The 21,242-nt window shown below is 44.2% G+C and overlaps 1 long non-coding RNA gene across 1 annotated transcript; it reads left to right on the forward strand.

Moving 5' to 3' along the window:
- Positions 1 to 809: 809 nt before the first annotated feature.
- LOC140717782 (uncharacterized) lies at positions 810 to 19,896 on the forward strand. Its single transcript, XR_012096607.1, has 3 exons — positions 810 to 942; positions 19,014 to 19,125; positions 19,350 to 19,896. It is a non-coding gene; the product is annotated as an uncharacterized lncRNA (long non-coding RNA).
- Positions 19,897 to 21,242: the final 1,346 nt, after the last annotated feature.

Raw genomic sequence — 21,242 nt, forward strand, 5'->3', positions numbered from 1 at the left:
AGGAAGAATATCAATAAGGTTGAAAGAGTGCAGAGAAGGGTTACAAGGATGTTGTTGGTACTTTATTCCCTGGAGCGTAGAAGAATGAGGGGAGATTTGATAGAGGTATATAAAATTATGATTGGCATAGATAGAGTGAATGCAAACAGGCTTTTTCCACAGAGGTTAGGGGAGAGAAAAAAACAGAGGACATGGCTTAAGGGTGAAGGGGGAAAAGTTTAAAGGGAACATTAGGAGGGGGCTTCTTCACACAGAGAGTGGTGGGAGTGTGGAATGAGCTACCAAATGAAGTGGTAGATGCGGGCTCACTTTTAACATTTAAGAAAAACCTGGACAGGTACATGGATGAGAGGTGTATGGAGGGATATGGCCCAGGTGCAGGGCAGTGGGACCCGGCAGAAAAATGGTTCAGCACAGTCAAGATGGGCCAAAAGGCCTGTTTTTGTGCTGTAATGTTCTATGGTTCTATGGATTTTTTTTACCCCAAATTATAAAAGATTATCCACACAAAAATATACGAAATACAAATATTAAATATTTATAAGACCGAAGAGTCAAATTAAAATGTGAATACTACTGTCTATAACACTCAATTCCAGTGGGTTGGGTCACCGTTCCCGGAAATCCCCCTCTGTACCCATTCTGTTACAATGCTCGCAATTTCTCAGCGGCTCCACTGATTGACAGCTCTTTCTGCCCCGCCTCCCGGGATGTTGATACCGCGCGATTGCCGTTCTGTGACGAGCTGACGTCATAGCGGTCCCACCTCACCGACGTCGTTTCCTGGGGAACGGTCCGGGATGGTGGGCACGGGGATGTAGTAAAGTGGAGTCGGTCTCTACTTTGGGTTTCGGCTCCACTGTGGGAATCGGCCTCTCCTCTTCCTGCCCACGGAACAGTGAGTGTCTGTCAGCGCCTCACCGCACCGGCTCTCTGCCTCAGGTACAATATTTCAACCATATTTGCACAGTTACATGGATAGGAAAGGTTGAGAGGGACACGGGCCTAATGCAGGCGGATGGGACGAGTTCAGGTCGACAACTTGGTCGGCGTGGATGAGTTTTACCGAAGGGACGGTTTCAGTTCTGTATAAATCACTGACTCTATTTTGGGAGGTTAAACCAGGGCAGGATGTACACAGTGAACGACAGGTTCCTGGTCAGTTTTAATGAACAGAGACTTAGTCCTCCTGAAGTTCAGTGTTCCAGGTTCTGTCTCCACTAACTCAGCCCTTGGTCTGTCTCCTACCCTGCCCTGGTGATTCAAATGCTCATCCTGATGGTTCTGAAATACCAGCCTGCATCACCCCTCAGACAGTGTGTTCCAGATTGTAACCTGCTTTATTCTTCCAGCTGCTCCACATCCCACATCAAGATTTTCTAGCCGCCTTTGCTGTCTATCATACCCCCTAATCTTGGTGTCATCTGCAAACTTGCTGATCCAGTTTACCACATTCTCATCCAGATCGTTCATACAGATGGAAAACAACAATGGACCCAGCATCGGGGAGTTAAACCAGGGCAGGATGAACACAGTAATGACAGGTTCCTGGGAAGTGTTCATCAACAGAGACTTTGTGTGTTTTTGCCTCCACCCCCTCCTCTGGCAGCTCATTTGGGATACCAGCTATTCTCTGTGTCAAATATTTACCCTGCCAATCCCCGTTACACCACCCCCTCTCACCTTACAACTATTCCCTTTAGCTTTAGACAGCCACACCACTGGAAACAGTCTCTGTCTCTCTAACCTTTGTATGCCTCACGTAATTTTATGCACATCCATCAACTCACCCTTCAGATTTACTTTCAACCTCCGCCCTGTCACAACAAAACTATTCCGTGCAGTTTTAGGATGGAGAAAACTGTTCTTTCCCTAGCAGACCCTAGGTAGTGAACAGTTTCTGCCTCCCCATCCCTAGAAGATGTCCCATTGATCCATGAAACTGGCACTCTGCCCCCTGCACCAGCTCCTCAGCCACACATTCATTAGTGGTATCTCTCAATATCTCACCCCATTAACAAGTGTCACTGGGAGTGATACAGAGTTTACTACTTTCTAGTCAGTGTGGACATGGTGGAGGATTACAAATACTTGGGGATACGAATGGACAATAAACTGGACTGGTCAAAGTATCATGAGGCTGTCTACAGGAAGGGACAGAGCAGTCTCTATTTCCTGAGGAGGCTGAGGTCCTTGAACATCTGCCGGGCGATGCTGAGGATGTTCTACGAGGCTGTGGTGGCCAGTGCTATCATGTTTGCTTTTGTGTGCTGGGGCAGCAGGCTGAGGGTAGCAGACACCAACAGAATCAACAAACTTATTTGTAAGGCCAGTGATGTTGTGGGGGTGCAACTGGACTCTCTGACGGTGGTGTCTGAAAAGAGGATGCTGTCCAAGTTGCATGCCATCTTGGACAATGACTCCCATCCACTCCATAATGTACTGGTTAGGAACAGGAGTACATTCAGCCACCGAGATGTAACACTGAGCGTCATAGGAAGTCATTCCGACCTGTGGCCATCAAATTTTACAACTCCTCCCTCGGAGTGTCAGACACCCTGTGCCAATAGGCTGGTCCTGGACTTATTTCCACTTGGCATTATTAACTTATTATTTAATTATTTATGGATTTATATTGTTATATTTCTTCACTATTCTTGGTTGGTGCGGCTGTAACGAAACCCAGTTTCCCTCCGGATCAATAAAATATGTCTGTCTATCTTATCTCTCTAAATTCTCGGCACAGGACCACATCCCTCCTCCTCCCTACGTTGCTATTACCAACATGCACCGTGCACCACGATGTCCGGCTGCTCAGCCTTCCCTTTGAAATGTCCTGCAGCTGCTCCGAGACACAGGAGCAGAATTAGGCCATTTGGCCCATCCTGTCTGCTGCCCCATTCTGCCAGGAATAAGAGATCATGATAGATCTCTTAACCCTCTCGAACACTCTTATACCCCCCCCCCCCAAAAATCGAGAACCTCCACATTCAATGTACCCAATGAATTGGCCACATCCGTCTTTGGGGATGAATTCAGAGTCAGAACCAGAATCAGGTTTATTATCACCGGCAGGTGTCAGGGAATTTGATAATTTAGCAGCAGCAGTTCAATGCAGGACATGATAATATAGAAAGAATAAATTACAGTATGTGTGAATATGTGGATATGTATATTAATTAGATTAATATAGTGCAAAAACTGAAATAATATATTATAAATAATATATATAGAATACATCTACAGCAGTTTTTGGGTGTTTTAAAATGATAAACCAAATATCTTCAAACTCCTGATGAAATATATCTGCTGTCTTGCCTTCTTTATACTGTAGCTGCATCGATAGATCCTCAGAGATATTGACACCCAGGAACTTGAAATTGTTCACTGTCCACTTCTGATCCCTCTGAGGATTGGTTTGTGTTCCCTCGTCTTACCCTTCCTTCGATCAGCTGTTTTGTCTCACTGACATTAAGCACAAGGTTGTTGCTGCGACACCAGTCAACTAGCTGGTATATCCCACTCCTGTATGTTCAATCATCTCCATCTGAGATTCTAACGACAATGGTTGTATGCAGCGTATTTATAGATTGCATTTGAGCTATATTTAGTCACATAGTCATGAGTATAGAGGGAGTGGAGCAGTTGGCTAAACACACATCCTTGAGGTGCATCAGGGCCAGTGTTGTTCATCAGTGAAGAGGAGATATTTGAATTGACTTTATTTCTTGCATCTTTCACGTACTTGAGGAGTAAAAATCTATGTTATGTCTCCATCTAAATATGCAATGTGCAATCATAGTAATTTATAATAATTGATAATAAATAGAACAGCCAATGTACATAGAGGTTCCCTCAAATCAGCGTGAGTTAATCAGTCTGATGGCCTGGTGGAAGGAGCTGTCCAGCAGCCTGTTGCTCCTGTCTTTTATGCAGCAGTACCGCTTCCCGGATGGTTGCTGCTGGAATAGATTGTGCTTGAAGTGACTCGGGTCCACAATGATCCCACAGGCCCTTTTCTCACACCGGTCTTTGTAAATGTCCTGAATCATGGGAAGTTCACAACTACAAATGCGCTGGTCTGTCCTGCGATTAACGGAGATACAATTCCCATATCAGGCAGTGATGCAGCCTGTTGGGATGCTCCCAATTGAGCCCTTGTAGAAAGTTCTTAGGATTTGGGGGCCCATAGCAAACTTCCTGAGTCATCTGAAGTGAAAGAGATGCTGTTATGCCTTTTTCACCACTCAGCAGGTACGTACAGACCACGTGAGATCCTCGGGTATGTTGATGCCAAGGAACTTAAAGGTGTTTACCCTCTCAACCCCAGATCCATTGATGTCAATAGGGGTTAGCCCATTTTATCAGCAATCTGCACAGACTGTGGTCTCCCGGTTAGGACGTTGAGGATCCAATTGCAGAGAGACCAGGTTCCGTAACTTATTGATCAGGACTGTGGGAATGATGGTGTTAATCGCTGAACTTTGGTCAATGAACAACATCCTGACATAGGCAGCACAAATTCACTGCTCTTTACTAAGGAAATTACTCCATATCTTCGTTCTAATGGTATGTGCTAGTATTCTGAAGCTGTGCCCTGTGGTCCTAGACTGCCCCATTATCAGAAATACCCTCCCCACTCTATTCTAGGCCTTTCAATATTTGATCGGTTTCAGTGAGATTCCGTCATTCTTCTAAAGTCCAGAGAGTACAGGCCCAAAGCCATCAAACAATCCTTGTTCCTTAACACTTATTGCCAGGATCATTTTTGTGAAACTCCTCTAGACCCTCTCCGATGTGAGCATGTAGTTTTTTAGATAAGGGACCCAAAACAGTTCACAATACTCCAAGTGTGATCGGACCAATGCCTTATAAAGTCTCAGCTGATCCTATCGTTAAATATCTTTTCCAATAATATCCCTCCCACTAATGTAAGAGTCACCAGGGTATAGTTTCCTGTCTTGTCCCTATTGCAGTTCTTAAAAAGAGGAAGAATATTTATCATTTTCCACTCTTCTGCATCCTGGCCTGTAACTAAAGGAGCATCAGTTTTAAGTTTTGTTAATTTTTTGTCCTTATTTTATCCCTCAAGCATCAGGTTTTTGAATCAAAGTTCAAAGTAAATTTATTATCAAAGTACATATACATTCTACAACTGAGCTTTGTTTCAAACAGGTTGCCATAAAACAAAGGAAGCGAAAAGAACCCACTAATAAAATAAGAAGACCATCAAACACCCAACGTGCAGAAAGAAAGACAAATCCTGCAAACAATAAACACAAGCAAATTCTGTAGCGTTTTGAACTGAAATGCTCAAAGAGAGTCTGTGCACAGATGCTTAGTTCAGTGCAGAGTGGAGAAGCGAGCTGAACCAGTTGTACTATTTTGCCATTTGAGTATTTATTTGTTTCTGGAGTACATTTATCCTGTACCTCCTTCATTTTTCTCAGAAACTCTCACCATTGCTGCTCTGCTGCCATCTCTGCCAGCATCTCTTTCCAATTTACTTTAGCCAACTCCTCTCTCATACCACTGTTACTACCTTTACTCCACTGAAACACTGCTATGTCAGACTGTACTCTCTCCCTATCCAATTTCAAGTTGAACTCAATGATACTGTGATCGCTGCCTCCTGAGGGTTCTTTTACCTTAAGTTCCCTAATTGCCTCCTGTTCATTAAATAACACACAATCCAGTATAGCTGATTCCCTAGTAGGCTCAATGACAAACTGCTCTAAAAAGACATCTCTTAGGCATTCAACAAACTTACTCTCTTGAGATCTATTTCCAACCTGATTTTCCCAGTCAACTTGCATGTTGAAATCTCCCATGAAATCTCCAATAACATTGCCCGTTTGACGTGCCTTTTTTATTTCCTGTTGTAATCTGTGGTCCACATCCAAACAACTGTTGATGGCCTGTTTATCTGCATCAACGTCCTTTTACACTTGCAGTGTTTTTTAAACTCTACTCACAATGATTCAACATCTTCCGATCCTATGGCACATCTTCCTACTGATTTGATACCATTCTTTACCAGCAGAACCGTGCTAACCCCATTGCCTACCTTCCTGTCACTTCTGATATGTGAAATTGGGCATTTAGCTCTCAACTATACATATTTTTCATCTGTGATTCCGTGATGATCACATTATACATGACAATCCGTAACAGGGCAATAAGATTATCCACCTTATTTTTTATACTCTGTGCATTGATGTATAACACTTCAAGTATTGGATTTGCTACCCTTATTGATTCTGCATCCCTCTGCTGGCTGCAGTTGTGTCCTATCATCTGCTCACTCTTCCTGACAGTGTGACTGCATGCTATCTTTTCTTTCTTTACCATCTGTCCGATCCTGAGTCCTTTCACACCAGTTCTCACGCCCATCAAAATTAGTTTATACCCTGTCCAACAGCTCTAACAAACCAGCAGTATGCCCAAAAGAAAATAAATCCTGGAGTTGCATATGATGACAGAAATGTATTTTGATAATACATTTACTTTCAGCTTTGAACTTTGTAGTAGAGCGCCGGGTGTTGTTCTGGTCTGTGTCCTCACTGGCCGGTGCTGTGCTCTGGCAGCGCAGTGTGCTTGGAATATGGTGTCAGTGATTTTACAGAAGTGTGTCCTTATTACACAATTGATCTTGTCCAACCAGGAGCTTAGAAGGTTCACTGGAGACTAGAGTACTTTTTTCAGACTATTACAGGTCACAGGATCATTCTGGGATGATCTGGACTATTTGACCCATCAAGTTTATACCAGCTCCTGCTACAACATTTCCACAGTCCCATTCCCCACTCTGTCCCCACAGCTCTGCAGGTTATTTTCCCTGAAGGACATGTCTAATTCCTCTTTGAACACTGGTTGTTCCTACCACAAACTGGTGAGTCCCATATTTCCCAAGGCAAAGTCAAGAAAGTCTCCCTCCTGGTGGACCATCTACATACTATTTCAGGAAACCTTGCTGAAAACACTCAACAAATAATGCCCCATCCAAGTCTCAGGTGATAAGGGAGTCCCAGTCACTCTGGGGTGATTATTCACTATAGATACTCTGTTGTTTTTACATCAGTCCATAACCTGCCAAAATATTTGTTCCTCGCTCTTACTGGTTATCGAGAGCCCTACAGTATAATCCCATCACAGTGATTTCACCTTTCTCATTCCTGAGTTCTACCTGCATTGTCTCACTGGATGACCTTGAATTTGTGACATTCTGCCTAATCAGCAGTACAGCTCCCCCAGCCTCATTCACCTCCCTCTGGACTGTCTGAATCTGAATCCTGGAATGTTTAGCTACCAGTCCTACCCTTCTCTGTAATGGCTGAATCTCCATGCCATGTACTAATTCAGACTCTAAGTACATCTGCATTAACTGTTCCACACCCAGCACTGATACAAACAAACTTCAGCCCCTCTGTGCCACTGTGCTCATTAACTGGGCCTAACTATGCAGTGGTGTACTGGGTCAATGGCATCAACACGGGTGATGCCATCTGAGAATAAACCGATTAGAAAGGCTGGCTCTGTTATTGGAGTGAAACCAGACACACTGGAGGCTGTGGTGGAACAAAGGACCCGACGGAAAATCCTGACAATTCTGGATAATGTTTCTGACCCTCTGCGTGCCTCCTTGGCTGAACAGAGGAGCATCTTCAGTAACAGACTAACACCACTGCGCTGCTCCAAGGAGCGCTGTATGAAGTCATTCCGACCCTCGTCTCCGTAATGAGTCAACCCATAGCCGGGGAAGTGATGACGCCCCTCATGTTAGACTGTTTGTGGTAACTTTTTTTTCTTTCTCTTATTTCTAATATTTGTTTATCTGTGCACTTGTAGTGCTACTGAGACACGGTAATTTGTCTATTTGGACTTACTTTCTGTGTTAATCCACATCCGTCAACACCACTACTGACCTTTCACTTCCCATCTCCTCTCCTGAAAAAAAACTCAATGATCCATGTAACTAACCTGCACCAGCTTGTTAGCCACACATAAAACTGTACCACCTTTTTATTTCTTCCCTCGCTAGTGTCGTGGTTTTTCGTGCCTCACAAATGACCTGGAGACGCAGAAGATTCTTCAAGAAGGGTTAAACTTTAATTTGCAAATCAAAGCTGAGACAGTCATTGAGCTAGTCGCTGATTGCCCACTGATCCCCGGACACAGCATATTTTATAGCAATCTCCTGGTCCAGTTGCATTAGCATATGTAATCGATCTATCATGTTCTAATCTACATCTCTTAGCTACCTCTCATTAACATACCATTGTCTTCTACATTCTTAAGATTTCATTCTCTAGCAAATAGCAAGTTTACATTCTTAATACTTCGTGACTTAATTATGTTCTAATCTATATCACTTAGCTACTTCTCATTAACACACCATTGTCTTCTACATTTTTAGGATACATGCATAGCAAATAGCAAGCTTCAAAACTGACTTCATAGTTTTGGTAAATTTATACTTTTATACTCCAATATATCCCCCCTTTGAGACCCAGAGAGTCTCACACAGAGAAGGAAGACCAAGAGTTCGCGCACAAAAGCCCCAATAAACTCAAGCACTTATTCCCAAATCTCGGGTTTAACTAAAATTTTCTGCGCCAAGACCTCAAAGATTTCTCTCCCTGTTACCCTGGGCCGCTGAGCCAAAAAACTGTCCCTATGTATCTGAGACAGGGAAAAAGACTCAGCAGCCCTTACAATCTACTCCCACACTGTCGTTTTGCTCCTGTTCATCCTGCAGGTGTTGTAGGCTGTAATGATACATTTTCGGTGTTTCTTTCTCCACTAAGCTTGCTTCAGTAATTGCCACGAGCATTGGAAATTGTTTGGTTGCAGCACGCACTATAAGAGATTTGAGACAAGGAAGAAAACAGCACTGCACAAACGCACAGCTCAACAATATAGTACTGACAGTTATTGCTATTTTAGTCAGCCATGCTCCCCATCCTCCGAGTCTACTTTCTAACCAATCAAAGAACTGATGTCCGAACCCTGCATTCTGTTTGACCTCCGTCCGCAGATTCTTTAACTTATTCATTGCTCTGGTGAAAGACCCTTCTGGGGTAGTATTGTTCGGTATGAAAGTGCAGCATTGTTCTCCAAACATTACACACACACCCCCTTTTTCTGCCAAAAGCCAATCCAGTACCTGTCTGTTTTGCCACGCCACCCTGCTAGTTGCATCTAGCTGTTGCCCTAAGGCCTCCAGTGCATCATCGGTGTAGTTGATGAACCTCTGTTGATTGTAGTATATATAGTTTATCCATTCAACATTTTTGCTTACCCCTATCACAGGTATGATAGCTTCCCAGTGAGCATCTCATGCGGTGTCAGGCATGTCATTCGATTAGTTTGCATGCAGTAACTCATCAATGCTAACGGTAAAGCATCGACCCAATTAAGTTTAGTGTCTGCACAAATTTTGTTTAGTTTGGCTTTCAGGGTTCCATTAATTCTCTCTCCCATGCCCCGCGACTGAGGGTGGTATACACATCCAAATCTTTGCTTTATCGTCAGTGCCTGTAGTACCAGTTTGACCACTTTCTGGATAAAAGCTGAACCATTGTCTGTGCTAGCTTCTGTAGGTATTCCAAACCTTGGGATCACTTCATTTGTCAGGAATTTTACCACTGTCTTTGCCCCTTGATCTCTTGAAGGTACCGCCTTCACCCATCTGCTAAATCGATCAATTACTACCAGCATGTATCTTTTCCCTCTCACTGGCTTTATCATGTCTACGTAATCGATCACTAGATGTTTAAATGGTCCTTCAGGTACAGGAATGTGACCTATTGGGGTTGTAATTCCCTTCTGAACATTATTTTGTGCGCATACCTCGCACTGTGACAAGACAAAGTCCACTGAAGCCTGTAAATAAGGTGACCAAAAACTATCCTTCTTTATTTTCCTTATCACTTCCCCCCTTGCACAATGGTCCATCCCATGCGCTTCTGAAATCAGAATCGTCAGTAGAGGGGTGGGCGCTACCAACAAACCGTCTTCCGTGCTCCACAAGCCTTCCAGGTTCTGCTTGGCCTCCCTTGTTCTCCACATTGTCTGTTCTGCCAAAGTTGCCTTACCTTGTATTTCAATTAGGTCCTCTACGTCAGGTTCTGGAGTTAGGCTTACCTGGGGGGGGCAATGACAGCTGATGTACACCCAGACGCTTTTCTGGCTGCCTCGTCCGCAGCTTGATTTCCCTTTGTTATTACATCATTTCCCTTTTTGTGTGCCTGGCATTTTACTATAGCCAATGCTTTAGGTTTCATTATGGCTTTTATTAAGTCTAGAATTTGCTGACAATGTTGTATGGGATCTCCATTACCTTTTTTAAAACCTCTCTGCTTCCACACTGCCCCAAACAAATGGCATATTCCATGAGCAGATGCTGAATCAGTATAGATATCTACTTTCTCACCTTCCATCATTTCACACGCACCTGTCAGGGCTTTGATTTCTGCTAGTTGGGCGGAACATGGTTGGGGGCAAGACTCCATCCTAATAAACTTATAGCTCGACAGATCCTGCTGCACCACTGAGAATCCTGCGTGATTTCCATCATAATCCTTATAACAAGAGCCATCTACGAACAGAACCTTTTTATCTATATCCTCTAGTGGTTCTGACCGTAAATCTGCTCTCAATTTGGCTAATGCCATCGTCTTCCCTACACAATCATGGGGTTCTCCTTCATAGTCTAAAGGGACAAAATCGGCTATATTACTGGTAGTGCATCTCTGTATAGTTATGTCAGGAAATGTCAATAGCATCTGATACGCTGCTACCCTGGCTGGCATCAGCACAAATTTCCCTCTTTCCAGCAATTCTGCTACTTTGTGGTGTGTGTACAGAGTCACAGGATAGCCCAGGGTTACCGATGATGCCTTTTCATATGCATAGTACAGCGCCGCCAATCCCTGATAACAGGGTGGATACCCCTGAGCCACCTCACCTAGTCTCGTACTGTAGTATGCTATCGGCTGCTTTGTTTTTCCTGTGCCTGTCTCCTGTGTTAGAACCGCTGTGACATAACCCTCCTGTCGGTTGGATACATACAAATAAAAAACCTTCTCGTAGTCAGGCAAAGCTAATGCTGGTGCTGACTGCAATTCCTGCATAATAGTATTGAAAGCTATCTCCGCCTCTCCATTCCACTGTAAGCCGTTCTTCAAATTTGTATGTCCTGCTTCTTTCATTATCTTTCTCAAAGGTGCGACATCTCAGCATTTTCTCCTATCCAATCTGAGCTGTACCCTGCCATTCCCAAAAACGTCATCATCTGCCCTACAGTCTGGGGTTTGGGGGCCTTAGTTATTGCCTCAATCTGATCTGGTGCTATCGCCTTCACTCCCTTGGATATTACCCTGCCTAAGTACTCCACTTGCTGCGTGCAAAATTGCAGTTTCTTTTTGGATACTTTATGTCCTCCGCGCGCTAATTTCTCTAACAGAGTTATAGTGTCCTGCTCACACTGTTCCTTACTGTGGGAGCAAATCAACAAGTCATCCACATACTGTAACAATGTACTTTCCAACGGCATGCCCTCTAGGTCTGCCTTCAATACCTGATTAAAAACATGTGGTGAATGTTTAAATCCTTGCGGCATTCTGGTATAGGTATACTGAGCACCTCTGTAAGTAAATGCAAACAAATACTGACACTGATCGGCTAGAGGAATGCTGAAGAAAGCCGAACACAAATCAATCACTGAAAAGTAACTTGCTTCTGGTGGAACATTAGTCAAAAGCGTGTGTGGGTTGGGGACTACCGCTGGCCTGTCCTCTACCACATCATTTACCTCTCGCAAATCATGCACCAATCTCCATTTAGATTTATCTGCTTTTAAGACCGGCAGCAACGGGGTATTGCATGGACTGTTTGTTCTTTTAAGCACTCCTATTTCAAGCAACCCCTGCACTGTTGACGCTATTCCCTCTTCTGCTTCTGGTCTTAGTGGGTATTGTGGTCTCCTGGGTGGAATTGCTCCTTTTTTCAGCCTTATTTCCACCGGACTAGCTGTTTTTATTTTCCCTACGTCCGTGTCATGCTGTGACCACAGAATAGACGGCAACTCATCTAACCTTTTATCTTTCTGCTGGCCTCTTTCCTTTCCCAGCAAGGGCATGTGTGGTTGGGGAGTTATTTCGACCTCTCTCACTGTCCCTACCATATCTACACTTACCATTATTTTAATACAATTGTTGTCTTCTGATATCCACACCTCTGACGTGATTTCCCTCCACACTGTTACGGTTTCAGCACTCTTAACGAAGGGTCCTAAGTCTTTAGACTGATATCCCTTATTTACCAATAATGTTACGTGGGGCGCAGCCTCCGGTATCTTGTACCATTTTTCTAAAAAGGTGTTCCAATTAACTTGTAAAGCTGCCCCTTGCTTTCCAATTATCACAGCCTCCCCTTCCAGGTGCTGTTGGGTACATACCTCCAGGTGCCATTTCTCTTCTAACTCCCTGTTCTGAGTCTCGTCAAAAATCACTGTACAATGTAGCTCAGATCTGGGCATTACAGCCCTGGGTAATATAGCCTACATGCCCTTTTTTCATTTTTCCCAGGTTTCCTGAATCTGATCTGCGATGTCTCCTATCCAAAAGACATTAGCCTTCTTGTCTTCTCGCACTATCAATTGAGCCCCTGCTCCTTTCACACTCAGCCCATTTCTGGTGCATTCTAATTTTAATTCCAGTTTCAATAAGGCATCTCTGCCAAACAAATTAATCGGAGTTCCTTTAAATACTAGCACCGGCAAAACAATTTCTTTATTTCCCATTCTCAACCGCACTGGAGCCATGCACTGTGTCAACTGTGTTTTCCCTGAGAACCCTACCGTCTTAATAAACTTTCCTGACCTGGGAAGGTGAAGGGCATACTGTGGCTGTACGCAAGTGTACGTGGCTCCAGTATCTATCATCATTGGTGTCAGTTGCCCTTCTAACATAACTTGAACAATGGGTTCCTCATCTGCCTCCCTTGTTATCATTGGGTAATGTCCCTTCCCACTCAAGTTCTCGGGGCACCCCTAATACCTCACATAGGGGTTCACAGGTCCGCTTGGGCCTGTGGGGGCTGGTCCTTGACTAAACTTTAGTTCCCTTCTTATCGGTTCCTGCTGGTGTGTGACAGGCCATATTATAAACGGACAATCTCTTCTCATGTGACCTGGCTGATGACATTCCCAGCACAATCTCTCTACCTCTCTTTCCCACTGTTTCCTCACTGGTCCCCTTTGCACATAGCTCCTCTGTCCCCCTCCTTGGGACTTCCAGTCCTGTCTGGGCTGTTTGAATTTAGTCTGTTCCTGATAGGGCATTTGTGGGAATGCTCCCTCAAAGACAATTATTTGCATGGGGTTTTCCAGCCCTTGTCTTACAGTATGATCGGTCCCTTCATATAGCAGTGCTTTGTCCAGCTCGATGGCTCTACTCGAACTGGTGGTTGCTGGCAGCATCTTTTTGTTTTTCTCTTTTTCCTTCTTTTTGAGTTCTTCGAGCTGCATTTGTATTAACTTTCTTTGCACCTCTTCCTGCTGCTCAGCCAACCTTCATTTGTCTTTCCGGTATTTTTCAACCGCATGGACTACATGGTCGCTAAATTCTTGTGGGGTCATTGACGTCAGCCCAACCACTTCCTCCAGTTTGGATTTTACTTGTGGAGGCATTGCATCCAAAAAGCTATGTCGGAACAGTGAGGTCATAAATAAGCTATTCTCCACCTCTTGCTCAGTCTCCAGTCTCCACCTTTTCAACTGATTTTCTACGTAGGCTGCTGGGTTTTCAGTGTCTCCCAGTGGATCCCCTTTTAAGGCTTTGGGGTCCACTTTGGGTGGATAAAGCTTTCTGAGGGCCTGCCATACCCTCTGCCTCACTCTGTCAAACCCATCTCCATCAGTTCTTGGGTCGTTTGAGTTTACTATGCCAGCCATTTCCATTAGTTCGTTAAATTTGGAGGTTCCCATCAACCTTATCAACAGTGCCTTCAAATCTCCCATAGCCAATAATCTTCAGGCTGTTTCTTCTTCAAAGGCTCTAATCCATTTCCCTGCTCCTTCATGTAAATTGGGCAGAGTGTTTTTCAGCCCTTCTAGGTCCTGGGATCCCCAAGGGTTATACTGCACTTGTCCTGATCCTTTAACTAACAACGGCATCATTCTTCCTCCTTCTTCCCACCTGCCCTGGCTCTTCTCCTCACCTGACTCCCCATCTGTCTCAGGGTATATCTTTACTGCCTCCCACACAAATATCTCCGGGGTCCTCTTCTTCCCTCAGTCTCCCTGTGGAGTCCTTCCTTTCTGTCTTGATTCAATACTTGGTTGGCCCCTGGAGTATTTTTCGCATCTCTCCAGGCAATCCCCTTTCAGTAACTTATCTAGCTCTCTCTCTACTTCCGCAAGTCACTCCCCTACTGCCTCCTTCTCCTCTTCTAGGTTTCTGCCTCCTACCTCTTCCCCACAAATTCTTGTATCCTCTCTCTTTCCACTTAACTGTTGCTCCTCCAATGAGTCACTTTCTTTTCTAGTCTGTTTATTTCTATGGTATAACCAATACTCCTCATATTCCTTTCCCTCTCTCAAGTATTTCATCCGTTCAATCTCTTCTCCCATTTCTCTCTGTACCTGTTCTATCTTTATCCTTTCTGCCTGTATCTCCTTCCATATCACCGCTTTTTCCTTCTCGTATTGTTTTTTTTTCCTCCTCATTATCCCAAACCTGTACTTCTCCCTGTATGTTTACTGTTCCCGTCAGCAGGGGGCACTGCTTGGGGGTTCCTTCCTCATTATAGGGAGGGGGTTTTTCTGTTTCTTTCGCATCCGGGTACGGAGCCGAAGCCAACTTCTCACCGTACCCTTCTCTCTCTCTAACAGGCTGTTTCTCCAGCACCTTAGTGTTTTCCTCGCTTGTAATCAATATTCTACCTGCCCTCCTCAGCCTTTCTCCCTCCGTTCTGAAGAGTTTTAGCACTTTTTGCCCTCTTTTCTTAGATTTATCTTTTGGTTTGTAATTTTTAATTAGTCCCTCCATTTCTTCGCACAAACTTTCATCAAACGTTCCTTCTCTTGGCCACTTTGTGACCAGGTTTTTGGTTCTTTTTTCCCATTTTTCTGAAGTTTTTGTGATCTCATTTTTAACTAACGGGAATTTTTTGCTCAGAATCTCTACTGCTGTTCCTTTACCTGTCATGTTATTCTCTCTTTTTAAGGTATTTCAGAGATTCACAGTTTGTTTACTGGATAATATTATTTACTCTAATTCTACACCTAGTTCTAGTCTAACACCACGTGGACTTTTTCTTCCTAGTCTAACACCACGTGGACTTTTTCTTCCTAGTCTAACACCACGTGGACTTTTTCTTAACTAAACTTACTCTAATTCTACGCCTAGTCTATTTTCCTTTCCCTGCCCATTCAGCCCTTCGTTTCATATGAAGCGGTACCCACAGGGATTTACAACACCTCGCCCGTTCAGACCCTTATCTCTTAAGGCGGTATCCATGAGGATTTTCTACTCTAATTCTATTCTATTTTCCTTTCCCTGCCCGTTCAGCCCTTCGTTTCATACGAAGCGGTACCCACAGGGATTTACCAACACCACGTGGACTTTTTCTTAACGTCTTATTAACTTATTTGTACTTACCCTCACTGCAGTGTTCTTGAGCAATCCTCTGAGCCTCCTCTGTTAACCCCCAATTCTGCCAGATTCTTTGGACCGGAGAGACCCTTCGGCAGTGGTTCCACACTTCTGAGACTCCAAGATCTCCCCAAAGCCAACAGAATTCTTGGTCCAAACTGTCGCAAAAAGCGCTTACCATTTGTTTGGGTGCACCCTTAATTCTGTTAGCCTTGTGGGGGTCCCTAGAGGACTGGGAAGCATCCACAATCTGCTGTTTCCTTTCCGCGGGTCTCTATCCGGTCCTGCCGCGGTCGCCAATTTTGATGTGGTTTTTCGTGGCTCACAAATGACCAGGAGACGCAGAAGATTCTTCAAGAAGGGTTAAACTTTAATTTGCAAATCAAAGCTGAGACAGTCATTGAGCTAGTCGCTGATTGCCCACTGATCCCCGGACACAGCATTCTTTATAGCAATCTCCTGGTCCAGTTGCATTAGCATACGTAATCGATCTATAGTTGCGTATTACACGTACCTCACGTACATTATGTCCCTATTGTTTCTATCAATTGACTTAATCATGTTCTAATCTACATCTCTTAGCTACCTCTCATTAACATACCATTGTCTTCTACATTCTTAAGATTTCATTCTCTAGCAAATAGCATAGTTTACATTCTTAATACTTGGTGACTTAATTATGTTCTAATCTATATCACTTAGCTACTTCTCATTAACACACCATTGTCTTCTACATTTTTAGGATACATGCACAGCAAATAGCAAGCTTCAAAACTGACTTCATAGTTTTGGTAAATTTATACTTTTATACTCCAATACTAGCAGGTGACACTGGGATTACCTCTGTCACCCCCCCCCCCCCCAAGAGACTCTACTTAACTTTTTCCCCAACTCCCTAAGTCTCTTTGCAGGACTTTGTCTCATTTGTTAGAACCAATATGGACACGTCCTCTGGCTGTTCACCCTGCCCTTTCAGAATGGCCTGTACTTGTTCAGTTACATCCTTGGCTCTGGTACCAGGGAGGTAATGCACCATCCTGCAGTCTCTCTCCTTGCCACAGATACACCTGTCTGTGACCCCGGCTAAAGAATCCCCCGTCACTGAGGCTCACCGAGAACACAGAACAGTACAGCACAGGAACAGGCCCTTCTTCTGTCTGTGCTGAACACGATGCCAAATCAAACTAAATCTCTTCAGCCTGTGTATAATTCTTGTGCTTCAATTCTCTGAATATTCATGTGTTTATCTAAAACCCTGTTAAATGTCATTATCGTATCTGCTTCCACTACTCCCCATGGCAGCCCAAACCCAGCCCTCACCACTCTCTGTACAGAAACAGAAATCTTATCTGCCCTGAAATCCACCTTTAAGTTCTCACCTTGGCATTTTAAAGCTGTGCCTTCTCATATTTGATATTTCTACCCTGGGGAAGTGATTCTGACTGTCTACCTTGTCTGCACCTCTCATAGTTTTAAAAACTTCTGTCAGGTCTCCCCTCAGCCTCCTTCACTCCAGGGAAAACAGTCCCAGTCGGTCTGATCTTTCCTTGTAACTCAATCTCCCAGTCCAGGTAACATTCCTGTGAATCATTTCTGCACCTTTCCAGCTTAATCACATCCTTCCTTTCATGGTGACCAGAACTGCACAGGGTACTCCCGGTGTGGTGTAATTACTGATTTGTACAACTGTAATGTGATGTCCCAACTCCTCTCAGAGCCTTTGCCGATGAAGGTAAGCATGTTGTGCACCTTCTTCACCACCTTGTCTACCTGTGTTGGCACTTTCCGGGAACTATGTACCTGTGCCTCAGGTTTATCTTTTCAATAACACTCCGCAGGACCCTGCCATTCACTGGGTATGTCCGACCTGCTTTAACTTCCCAAAATCCATCATTGTGCATTTGTTTGACACTGTAACAACACTTCTCTGTTTCTCTGCACTAATGCCCCAGCAATAAATGTCAATGAACCATTCACCTCTGAACCTTGGTCATATATGGTCTTATGAACCCCTCACTGCACCTGTCTCTATTTTGTTGTGCAGGCAACACCTTGACCCCTCTCTGTTTCTCTCATTTACAATTTATCTCCACATAAATAGTAGTGAATTTTGATTCCTCCTACCACGTCATCACACTTAATACATTAAACTCCATTTACCAAGTATTCTACTCACCAGCTTCCCCATATCCTGTTGTAGAGACCAAATGTCCAATCAGAACATGCCCATACCACATTCCCCGTCATTGACAATCATGGATTCCTCACTCTCTGCCACTCCTTCAGGTCATTAATATCAATAGTAAATAATGGAGAGTCCAGAACAGGTCGCGAGGCACTCCAGTAGTTATGTCATCCCAGCCTGAAACAGACCTGTTATTCTGTCTCAGTATGATAACCAGTCTTCAGTCAGTATGAACACACTTCCTTCCCAGTACTGAGATCTGGTCTTGTGCACCAGCCTTTCATGTGGCACCTTGGCAAATGGCTCCTGACAATCCAAAATCACAACTTCTCCAACTTCCCCTGTAAAGTCTCAAATCTCTGGTATGTTTGTCAAACATGACTTAACATTCAGTAACCCAGGTTACAGGGACAAAAACCAGGTTCCAGATGGACAGGGTGGTGAAGAGGCTTTTGGAACACCGGCCTTCAGTCAGGGCACCGAATATAGAAGCTGGGATGAAATGGTGCAGTTGTACAACACGTTGGTTTGGCCGCATTTCATAAATAGTGTTTAGTTTTTGTGACCGTGCTATATGACAGGCACCATTGAGCTGGAAAGAGTGCAGAGGAGATTTATGGGGATGTTACTGGATCTCAAAGGACTGATTTGTGGAAACCGTTTTGGACAATTTTCCCTAGAATGTTGGAGAATGAGTAGCAATATTGCAGAGGTGTATAAAATTATAAGGCGCCTGGGTTGGGTCAAGGATAACAAACTTTTTGCCAGGGTTGGGGAATCAAGAACTGCGGGCATTGGTTTGAGATGAGATTTAATAGGAACCTGAAGGGCAACTTTTCCACACACAGGCTGATCAGTAAATGGAATGAGCTGTCAGGGGGAGTGGTTGAGTCAGGTACATTAAAAAGGTACTTGGACAGGTAGATGGGAAGGAAAGGTTTTGAAGGATATGGGCCAAATGCAGGGAAATGGGACAAGGAGGAGGATAGCCTTGTTCATAATGTGGTGGTGAGGGGAGTTACTGACCACAAGCTCAGATGGGAACTTTGGTCAGCGTGGACCATTTGAGTTGAGGGGTTTGTATCTGTGCCGTGTGAATCTGACTGTGAACCCTGTTGACTTAGTTCAATGCATTGGACTTTTCCAAATGACGTGTCATTTCTTCACAGATTATAGACTCCAGTGGCTGAAGTGAAGTTAACTGGACTACAGTCACCTGCTTTTTATCTTCCACCCTTCTTCAACAATGGTTTTCAACTCCACTGGGACCTTACTGTAACAGTGAGTTTTGACAGACTTCAGTGTCTCTACTTTCTCTCCAGACTTCAGTGCCGGTTATTGGGACCTGGTAATGTTTGCTTTTAGTCCCATTAGCTTCTGCCTCGTGATGGCGGTTGTTACACATTATTGCACAATATTGAAATGTCACCATCAGATATCTGTGGGATGTTTGCTGTGTCCCCACTGTGATCACTAATTCCCTGTCGGTCCTATGTTCAATGCAGGCTGGTAATCATGCGACCACTCTGGTGCCTGACCCCATCGGTCTTTGCTGTTGCTCTGGATTCATCAGCTGCATGGAGAGCAGGAGCCACTTGCTTTACGTATCGTACTACCCTGGCTTGCATATTGACTTTCGCAGTGAGGGTACAATATCCATGGTCGACTCTGACCAGCAGAGGGCCATCACCAACATGTCTGTCTGTAGCCTTCTCTCTTCCCACGATGAGGCCAAATACAGGCTAGCCAAACAACACCTCATATTCTGACTGTGTAGCCTCCAATCCTGATGACATGAACATTGATTTCTCCAAATTCCGGATATCACTGCACTCTGTTTACCCCAATTCCACTTCTTTTCCCCCATTCTGTTGCCAGTTAACCCCTTCACTTCTCCTCACATGCCCTTATGACCTGCCCATCATCTCTCCTATGTTCTCCAGCTCCTTCATGTCATCCCATGGTCCAACATTCTGACCTATTAGATTACTTTCTCTTCCTCTCTTTGCCTTTTCTGCCTGTCACCCAGCTCCTTACATCCTTATCCCTCCACAAACCACACCCACCCCCCCCCCCCCACTCACTGGTCCTCCTCCCCCTCCCCCACCACCTTATTCTGGCTTTTGTCCCTTTCTGTCTCATCCCGATGAAGGTTCTCAGCCCAAAATGTCGACTGTTTGCTGAGTTCCTCCAGCATTTTATGTGTGTTTGCTTCAGTCTGTGTATTGATTAAACTAATCAAACTGGTACAGTGGAAGAGGAATTTGTGGAGTGGTCAGAGACAGTTTCTTACAGCAGGATCTTACCCAGGAACAGGCCATTTCAGATGTAATCTGTGGAATGAGGTGGGATTATAGAGAGATCTTGTGGTGAAGGATCCCTGATGAAGTGATCAGAATGAGGGAGAACTCCAGACCACAGATTGAAGGTGAACACCAGGGTCCAGGTTTGAGGTCAGGGTTTTCCTTCCACTAGATGAGCTGCCAAGCATGGTTGACGAGCCCATCTGCTCATAGCAGTTGGTTATATGATGCTGGTAAACCTATTTGCACCTTCCCCCGACACTAGTAACAGTTCCGTCAGGCTTAGTAGCTAAGCCATATGTTAAAGTCAGGAGCTGTATTTAGCTGACGGAGGCAATTTGAGTCGCACACCATTGACAGCATTTAATAGCAAGTGACAGCTTGTCCCATTACCACCCCATCACCGGTTAAGACAGCTGTAAGGCACCAATATGTCGGTATGTGAATGGGAAACTCAGTTGGAATGAGCTGCCACCAGTAGATCGTGGTTGTTGCAGCTCTCAGAGCAAAGTTACTTGATGCAGCAGTACTCCAATCTGCTTCTGATTAAATCTCTCATGACAATCACAGCTCCATTCTCATCTCTCTTCGATATTTCCCCTTTTGTGTTTTATCCCATCGCGAGGAACACCTGAGGATCTTGAGACCAGTCCTTCCTGTGTCTTCTTTCCCTCCCCCTTTCTCATCACTCTCCCTACATGTAAGGTGCCTATGAAAAGTATTCATGCCCCTTGGAAGTTTTCATGTTTTATTGTTTTACGATATTGAATCACAGTGGATTAAATTTGGCTTTTTTTTACTGATCAACAGAAGAAGTCTCTTGTGTCAAAGTGAAAACAGATCTCTACAAAGTGCTCTAAATTAATTACAGATATAAAACACAAAATAATTGTCTCTATACGTATTCACCCCCTTTAATATAACACACCAAATCATCACTGGTGCAGCCAATTGGTTTTAGGAGTTACATTATCAGTTAAATGGAGATCACCATGTGCAGTCAAGGTGTTTCAATTGATTGTAATAAAATTACACTACTGTTGGTAGTCAGTATCCCGGCAAAAACTACACCATGAAGACAAAAGAACACTCCTA

This window comes from Hemitrygon akajei, chromosome 28 (genome assembly GCF_048418815.1).
Source record: "Hemitrygon akajei chromosome 28, sHemAka1.3, whole genome shotgun sequence".
Taxonomy (NCBI): Eukaryota; Metazoa; Chordata; class Chondrichthyes; order Myliobatiformes; family Dasyatidae; genus Hemitrygon; species Hemitrygon akajei.